The 9271-nt window shown below is 41.7% G+C and overlaps 1 pseudogene; it reads right to left on the reverse strand.

Annotated features, from left to right (window-relative positions):
• The window catches only part of LOC101351419 (heterogeneous nuclear ribonucleoprotein A3 pseudogene), a 24367-nt pseudogene extending 17348 nt beyond the window's left edge, over positions 1-7019 (reverse strand).
• Between the last annotated feature and the right edge of the window lie 2252 nt (positions 7020-9271).

The raw sequence follows: 9271 nt of genomic DNA on the forward strand, positions 1-9271 counted from the left end.
ATCTTTTGGATTTCTAATTGTTGTTTTTGTATAATTTCTAGTTGTGAATTTATTTTGGCATTTTGTTCCTGCATTATTTTCCTGAATTCTTCCAATTTTTTGTCTTTATTTTCCTTGAATTTGTCTATTTTTTCCTCATTATTGTCTGCTGTTTGTTTCAACTCTTGGAGAATACTGAGTATTAGAGGTTTGAATTCCCTATCGGGTAGTTCTAGAGCCTTTTCTTCCACTTGAAAGTCATCTGGTGTTTTATTTTGGACACCCACTGGAACCATCCTGTCCTGTTTTTGTAAATGTTTTGATATTGTATGCTGTCTTTGGGGCATTCAGTAATTATTTTTCTCATTTATTGATTGTTGATTTGTTTCTTTCATCCTTTTTTTATTTGGTTATGTCTGAGCAGTCAGGGTGTGTGTTCTTTGTTGTTTGCTCGTCTGTGGGTGCAATACTTTTCACCTCCTTCTCCAATTGGCAGGGTTAGTCACTCAGATATGGTACAGCAGGGCAGGTCTAGCTGAAGAGGAATTACTGGGACGGGTTGTTTGTGGCACTTACTACAGCCACCAGGGCAGGTCGGTAATCAGTGCAGGACAGATTCCAGTAGGCTGTTCCTGTGCTGCTTGGTGATGTGATGTTAAGCGCACATTGCAGGTAAGCAGGATGTAGGGGGCAGATTGTTATGTGTGGAGCTAAGATGGATACGGGAGAGAGGAGAGAGGAACAGGAGACAAAAACATACAAACAAACAAAAAAAGAGTGCTAGGGGTGCTTGCTGTTGGAGTGAAGAGATGAGAGACTATGAAATGGAAAAAAACAAAAAGGGGAAGAAGAAGAAATAAAGGAAAGAGAATGAATAAATAAAAATCAGAAAGGAAAAAGAACAGCAAAGCTCCCAGGGATTCCACCGGTGCGGCTATGAAGTCTGAGGATTTTGTTCTCAGGTGATGCAGTACAGCCTGGCTAGAAGGCGTAGAGGTATTCAGCACCTGGTTTTCAGGGATCAGAAAGAGAAGGAAGGTATAGAGAGATGAGAAACTGAGTAATGAAGTAAGATAAAATGGGTAAAAGAGGGAAAAGAAAACAAAACAAATTTAAAAAAAAGAGCAAGAACCCCCCCAAAAAACGAAAAAGAAAACAAAAACACGAAGAAAGAAATGCCTTCAGGGATTCCTCTGCACATCTGCGCAAGCCGAGGTGGTAGATTGCAAGCCGCGCATCACCACCTGGCCAGAACGGGCACCCGACTTAAGAAATGGAAAAGAAAACAAACTATTCAGAACAAACATACAAAAGCCCCAGGATCACACCAGCATGACAGCCCAGACCGGGAAGCAGTTCCATACTCAAACGGAGCTCCACAGCCCCTCAGGAAGAAGCAAAGATGGCACACGGAGCCCAGTATTTGAGCGAAAGGAGGGGGAGGTGGTGAGAGGTAAGGAAGAAATCAAAAGAAGCAGAAAAAAGCAACACCAACAGCTAACAAATGGCACTCAGAGAGCCTTCCAGTGTGGGCGGGTGGAATCCATGCAGCCGGTGCTTCCTGGCCAAGAGACTGGTCACAGGAAGCAGAGGAGGCCTAGTGTGGGTGAAGAAGTGTAGGGGGTGGGAAAGCGTATATCAGAAATTACCAGTTGTTTTGTCTCCCGCTGGAAGCTCCGGGAATCTGCTTTCTCGTACCCCCATTTGCTGGTCTCCGATAGAAATCCAAGATGGCGGATCTGTGCTGCGTTAGCTGATAGGGGACCTCTGCATGATTCTCTCCTCGCTCTCCATTCTCTGTCAGTTTTCTCACTCTATTTGGTGCTTAGCTAAGTTCTTTATCTCTTCGTTTGATGTTTTAGGGTTTCAGGATTGCTATTTTCTCTGTGTGGCTTAGTTTTTCGGATCTTTGCTGTGGAGGGATGGTGTTGTGCTTCTGCCTGGAGTGCCGTTTTGCCCGGTTTCTATTTTTTGGGGGGTAGTAAGCACCTTTGCCCTTGGGAGATGAATTAACCTAAGCATTTTACCTCTATGAGGTTAGCTTGTAACTTTCCTAAAGACAGTCGGTATCTAGCATTGGCCAGAAAATTTAAGACAGTCACAGTATTTGTAACAGAGTCTTCTTTAGACTCACTTCCTATCAGGAGGTCATCCACATATTGGAAGACCACTCCTTGGTTGAGGGGAGGTAACCACTCTAGATCTTGGGCTAGCGCTGTTTCAGAAATTGTGGAGCAGTTCTTAAACCTCTGGCGTAGCACAGTCCAACAGAGCTGTTCTTTCTTTTGTCCCTTTCCTATTCAAAAGCAAAGATCAGCTGGCTCTCAGCGGCCAGTGGGATACAAAAGAAAGTGTCTTTTAAATCCAGAACAGTAAAATAAGAACAGGAAGGTGGGAGAGCTGATAGTAGGTTATATTGTTTCAGTACTGCCCGGTGTAAGGTCTTCACAACTTTGTTGACAGCCCGCAAATCTTGAACAAAATGGTACTCACTGGTCGATGCCTTCTTCACCAGCAGAACAGGGGTGTTGAATAAGGATAGACAATCTTGCAACAGTCCCCACTCTAGGTATCTAGTGATCAGTCCCTGCAGTCCCAGACAGGCCTTAACTGTCAGTGGATATTGTTTAATTCGAGGAGGTATGACATTGGGTAACAGCTCCATGATCACAGGGAGGACAATCTGAGCTCCTCCTGGCTGGCCACTGGCCCAAACACATGGGGCCACGACATTAACCACTCTTTGAACCATGGACGAGATGGACACTGGGGACAGCATCGGTTGGGTGAGGGCTAAGAGAGCTACTTGCACTTTCCAGGCATTTGCTGGTGGTACTGTCAAAGACAAGCCTTTTTCATCAAAAGAGATTTCATCATGCACTTTACCTTAGGAGATCCCCCCATAAAAGGGGAACCGGGTATTCAGGCATGTATAGAAACTGGTGGGATAGCTTAATTTCTCCTATTTCACAGTTCATTGGCTGCAAAAAGGATCGAATCACCTCTTTTCTAGTCATCTCGACAACTTGAATGCTGTTGGTGGAGGCAGTCCCTTTAGGCTTCTGGATGAGTACTGAGAAGGCTGCTCCAGTAGCAACCAAAAAGTCTACTGGCTGTCCTCTTACCATAACTTTTACCAGGGCGTCGGTAAGGAGGTAAATCAAAAGTTGTCTCCCCCAGTCTCCATCATTCAGAGTCTTCCTCCTGCTCTTTCATAATTCATTGAAAAACCTTCTCCCCCCTTTCAATCTCACCTGGCCCTTTTCCATTTTTTTCTTTTGGGACACTCATTTTTCCAGTGTCCCTCATCTTTGCAAAATGCACATTGTTTTTTCTATAGTCGAGGCCCATCCTTACCGTGGCCTCATCGTCTTCCTCCAGACAATCCTAGAGCAGTGGCCAGTAGATTGGCCTGTTTCTTCATATCCTGGTCTTTTTCTTGGCTTCTTTTACCTGATCCCTGTTGGTAAAAACCTTAAATGCAATTTCAGCCAATTGAGTTAAAGACAGGGTCCCTAGTCCTCCTTCTACCTTCTGCAATTTTCTTCAAATATCAGGAGCACTCTGCCCAATGAAAGTTACACTGATCAGAGGACTGGTCTGGGGAAGTTCAGGTTTGATGTTTGTATACTTACAAAATCTTGTCTTGAGCCATTCCAGAAAGGCTGATCTGTTTTCTTCTGACCTCTGAATGACCTCCTTGATCTTATTAAAGTTTATCTGTCTCAGTGCCCCATGCTATAGCCCATACAGGAGGAACCCTTGGAAATGAGACTCTGTCTACCTTCTGCTGTATTCGGGTCCCACCTTGGCTCCTTAGCCAATACCACTTCATCTGCTGGTACTCCAGCTACAGCCCCTTCTTCATTGTATTTTTCTTCTGCCTTTTCTTTTGCTTTTGCTAAGACCATCCGTCTTTCTTCTGCTGTGAGGGATGCATCTAATAATGTCTGAGAATCTGCCCATGCAGGATGGTGGGTAGCAAAAAAGTGAGAAAAATGTTCAGTCATGGCATGTGGATCCAACTGATACTCTGGAAGGTTTCACTTCCAATTGTACAAGTCAAAAGCAGGAAATTGATTACGGACTCACATCATCTGAGGGGACCCTTCTGCAGCGGGGACTGGCACCTCCTGGAGTGGGTAAAGTCCTCCCGGGGAACTGGGCAGAATGTACCCCACTCCTAGCATGGGGTGTGGAGACTATATCTGTTCTACCTCCTCCACTGCCTTTAATGTCTTCCCGTCTTCATCTTCTGATACCACTGAGGAGGGGGTCATGAATGGGTGCCAAGGGGTTTTTTTGAGGTGGGGTAATGAGAAGAACATCTTCCAGTTCTTCATCTCATACCCTGTCATCATCATTTGCCTGCACAAAACGGGCTAAAACAGAGGCTTTATCCTTTTTTTATGCCATAACATCATAAAATATTCCACATACAGCTTTTCATCCCACTTGTTAATCCGAGTACAAAAAAGATCAAGCTTCATAATAGTACCAAAATTTCTAGAACAATTTATAGGCCAGCTGACCCCATCGAGGAGCTGATATTGAGGCCACATCTGATTACATAAACCTTTAAGATGTCTCTTAGTAGATTCCCCCAAAATAAGTCCATTTAGAAAGAATAAGACCTAATGGACTCTCGGCTGGAACCTTACTTCCCTGGGTACCCATTTGCAATGGGGAATCTCACCAGTCTCTTGTCTAACCTCATGGGACCTAGTCACTCATTCTTGGAGGAAGTCTATGAACACTGACACCCTTATAGCTTTTACAGAGGATTTACCACCTGATGCCCAGTTACATACTGTGACCAACAGAAATTTTCTCTTTCCATCCGGAGCTCGCTGCCATGGAGTCCTCTCCTGTCACCAGACCTCTCGGCCACCACAAGTTGAGAGACCACAACTCGAGGAGGGGTGCACCTTCTCTCTTCCTGGGTCCTTCCAGAGCCAGAGTAATTCGAGCCCCACATTGGGCACCAAAATTTTGTTGCCCAATTAGGGTCCATGCCCTGGAGTAGTTGAGCCAATGAAATGTACTCCAAGTCAGAAAGAGTGAGAAAGTTTATTTAGGAGGTATCCACCAATGGGGAATCCAACAGCAACACAGGCTGTCTCTATAGAGTCCTGAAAGGCAATTTTTACACTAGCGCTTATATATGATTTTTATAAGAGTTAGAAGTGTCTTTTGGCACATTGCCCACAAATGGCTGGATGAGTTACACATTACAAGATAACTACAAGAGACTCCTTTTCAGGCTAAAGAGACCCATGCTGGACATTTCCTTATCAGGCTAAAGATTTACAGACTGGACATCTGGGCTTTAATCTCTATGTGGGGGTCATAAGTCACAGGTAGCTGGACAGAGCAAAACAAATTCATTAACAAAGGTATGAGGAAAGGAGAAGGCAGGCAGAAAAATCTTATATGTTCATCAAGGTATTAGTTATGTCAAGCTCTCAATCACCCATTTTGAAAAGGAGAAAACTTGCTGAGGAGTACTAGGGTCACATGTTCCATAGTGAGTTGTGGGTCTTGCATCAACCCAAACATACTCTTCCCTTTTACAGCATTCAAAACTAAAGACACTGCCCCTAAATTAGTCACTCTCACAATCCATTTTAGTAACGGTTCCTCAGGAAGCTGACAATACCGACCTACAAATTGAAGCAACTCCTTTACACTATACCCCCTGATTTTTATAGTGTCTTGATTTTGCCTGTTTCCCTCCTGGACTACCTTCTTAGTAGCTAACAGTCGTAGAGGAACTGCCTGTTGTTCTGACCCAATTTTCCATTTCTGGGTAGGCCCTGAGACTAGTGGTCATAGCTTTGACTGGACCAGATTTGGACTTATTTCAGTGATAAAACCAGTCCTTACATTCTTTTTCACTGCCATTGCAGCTATTACAGATAACAGAAACCAAGGAACTGTATGTCTGGCCCTCTCCTTATCACTCTGTATTTCCATAGGCATCCAATTAACCAGTTCCTCAGGAGTTAGATCCACCCTTCCTAAATCCCATGAAGAGGTTTTGCCTTGCGTAACTGATTGCAACATAACAGTTGCTTCAGTCCACAGGTTTTTTTTTTTTTTCTTTTCCCATTCAGAAACCAAAGGTTTCTCATTCTCTCGTTTATCTCCTTTTTTCCAAAACCACATATTCCAGTGAGTCTGGGCTGTTGCAGTGAAACCCATCATTCTGACACCAGCTAAACGAATAATTTCTTTTATAAGGATCAGCAAAAAGCTGGTTCCTATGAGGCGGAGGTTAAAGATGTCCCAAATGTCTAACTTTTCCAAGCTTCTGTACCACTCCATCATCTCTAACATCAACTACTCCCTCCCACATCAGTACTCTCCCTCCTGTCTTTGAGTTCCCTAATTTCTTACAAGGTCTCACAGAACTCACGGACCATATGAAGGAAATGACTCACAAGGTTTTGGAGGCTGGCAAGTCCCAAAGTCGTGGTTCAGGCATAGACTTCTCACTGACCCTCAATCTCTGCCAAAGGCACTCAGCTTTCTCACTCCATGGGCAGGGAAGCCCAATGCTGCCATCTCTGGCAGGTCTCTTCTTTCTTGGCGGTGATGGGCTCTCCTCTTTGCTCTGGAATTGGCTCTCTTTTACGGCAAAACTGACCAATCCCCTTGGTAGGCCACAATTACCCTACCACACAATCACCTGGGTAGGAATTACAAGACCATGGTTATAAAGGCCACACACAAAAGTAATTAATCCACCACAAAGGCCATCAACCTTGTGTGGTCGTGCACAGATTGCTGCATCCACCTCTTCAACACAAGAGTAAGTCACAAAACCAAAGCCCCCGGGATGTTTTGTTTAGGAGTCTCTCATCACCACACAATCTATAAGTGTGCTCCATTTCTCAAAATATTCTCTTAAACTATCATTTGTAGTTTCAAAGCTCAGACTGTCAATAAATAAGTTTTCGAAATTGTTCTGGTTCCTTTAGATCATGGCCTTCCTACCCCCGGCTGCGATGGCGACGGCCAGAATCCAGCTGGGGGCAACAGGGGCAGCAGTTTTACCTCCATTTTGAGACCAGCCCTTCCATTTTCTTTTGATGCCTTCTGTGTTCAATAATTTCCCCGTATAATCCTACAATAATGCAACTCAAGGCTTGGATTTTTTCTTCAGTTGTTTCAGCCTGAGAAATGCTGAACATGTTCTTCCCATTTGGTTTTGTAACTCCAGGTCTTTGCACATTCACATTTCATTATAATATTTTACTTTGTCTTCTTGAGCTGCCCTTTGAAATCTTCTGTTCAGCTCTTTAAATTCATCATTTCTTTATTTTGCTTTAGCTACTCTACATTCGAGAGTAAGTTTCAGAGTCTTTTCTGACATCCATTTTGGTCTTTTCTTTCATTCCTGTCTTTTTAATGACCTCTTGCTTTCTTCATGTATGATGTCTTTGATGTCATTCCACTATTCATCTGGTCTTCGGTCAATAGTGTTTAATGAGTCAAATCTGTTTCTGAGATGTTCTCTAAATTCAGGTGGAATGTACTTAAGTTCATACTTCGGCTCTTGTGGACTTGTTTTAATTTTTTTTTCAGCTTCAGCTTGAACTTGCATATGAGCAATTGAAGGTCTGTTTTACAGTCGGCCACTTGCCTTGTTCTGATGATATTGAGCTTTTCCATCGTCTCTTTCCACAGATGTAGTCGATTTGATTCCTATGCATCTATCTGGCGAGTTCTACATATATAATCGCCATTTATGTTGTTGAGAAAAGGTATTTGCAATGAAGGAGATGTTGGTCTTGTAAAATTTTATCATGTGATGTTCAGCAAGGTCATATTTTCCAACTACCAACTAACTGGTCTTCCTTGTAGGCATATGGATATTATCCTATCATTGACAGTGTTGTACTTCAGAATAGATCTTGAAATGTTCTTTTTGTCGATGAAAACGACGCCATTCCTCTTCAGTTTGTCATTCCCGGCATAGTAGAACATATGATTGTCTGATTCAAAATGGCCAATACTAGTCCATTCCAGCTCACTAATGTCTAGGATATTGATGTTTATGTGTTCCAATTCATTTATCAATTCTATATGAACAATCAAAATGTTCCTATACAGAATTTATTTGGTTATCAGGAAAAAAAATGTATATAAGTTCAATCTATACACTCACCTATTGTGATCAAGATATTAAAAATCAGAAATCATTTATTTCTTTCTACATTTGAGTGACATTTTATAAAACATGACCATGAGTTGCAAATGATTTGGCCACTGAATTCCTTTCAAGAACTGACAGGATACCAAGTAGAGGAGTTAGTCTAACCTAACAGGAGGTACAATGAAGGCTGGTATAATCAGAAAAGTGACAACAAGAAATAATATGCAACTTGCAAAATACATTAAGGGAAATGCTTCTTGGAATTTATTAGAAATAAGAAAAAATCTGGATAAAAGTTGCCCCTTAAATGATAAGGACAAGCTGATAATACATTATTTCCAAAAAGTGATGGTTTTCAATGCTTATTAAAAAAAATCTGTCTCTACATAGTAGAAAGACAACTATGAACCATAAAAGGCAACTCATAGAACAGGAAGTAAGCAAGATAGAGAAGGGGAAGACACAGGAAACAATTATTTTTAAAAGCTGAATATATAGACAATATAATCTTTATTTTTGTTTCTTAAGAGAGAAAACCCAGATACCTGTAGGCTTAATATTCAAACTTGTTAAATATCAGGGGGAATATCCTTCTAATCAATAGACAAGCACCTAGAGAAAAACAGGAATCTTGTTGGTCAAGTAGGCAAAATTCAATTAAATCACATTCGTTAGGAATAGAGTTAAGGTATTATATCTAGGAATGAGAATTCACTATTAAATTGTGGAATTAAAACATTACACTTTCTGGACAAAAAGGAATTTTGAGACATTATTAAGGTATTTGCCATCAGTTCTTTCTCTGCCACCTGTTTGATTAATTTGGTGGATATTTGAAGTTTAATTACTCAGTTTTAGGTTGTGTGTATTAGCAATATAACCACCAGCTCCTAGCATGACATTTGCCTTCAAATTTCTTAAGATGCAGTTAATGAAAGGACATATTGAATGTCAAAGAGCGATACCCAAATTAAATACAAACATAAAGTGAGTATACAGAAGATAATCTATATGACAATCTATCGTTGATTCTAAAATCAATTGTGGGAAACTTTAGTATTTCAAGCCTGCCATGCCATGAATAATTCAGACTAACTAGTTTAACTCTTCTGTCAGCTGTTTCAGTATTTT

This window comes from Trichechus manatus, unplaced genomic scaffold (assembly GCF_000243295.1).
Source record: "Trichechus manatus latirostris isolate Lorelei unplaced genomic scaffold, TriManLat1.0 scaffold00060, whole genome shotgun sequence".
In the NCBI taxonomy this organism is placed as follows: Eukaryota; Metazoa; Chordata; class Mammalia; order Sirenia; family Trichechidae; genus Trichechus; species Trichechus manatus.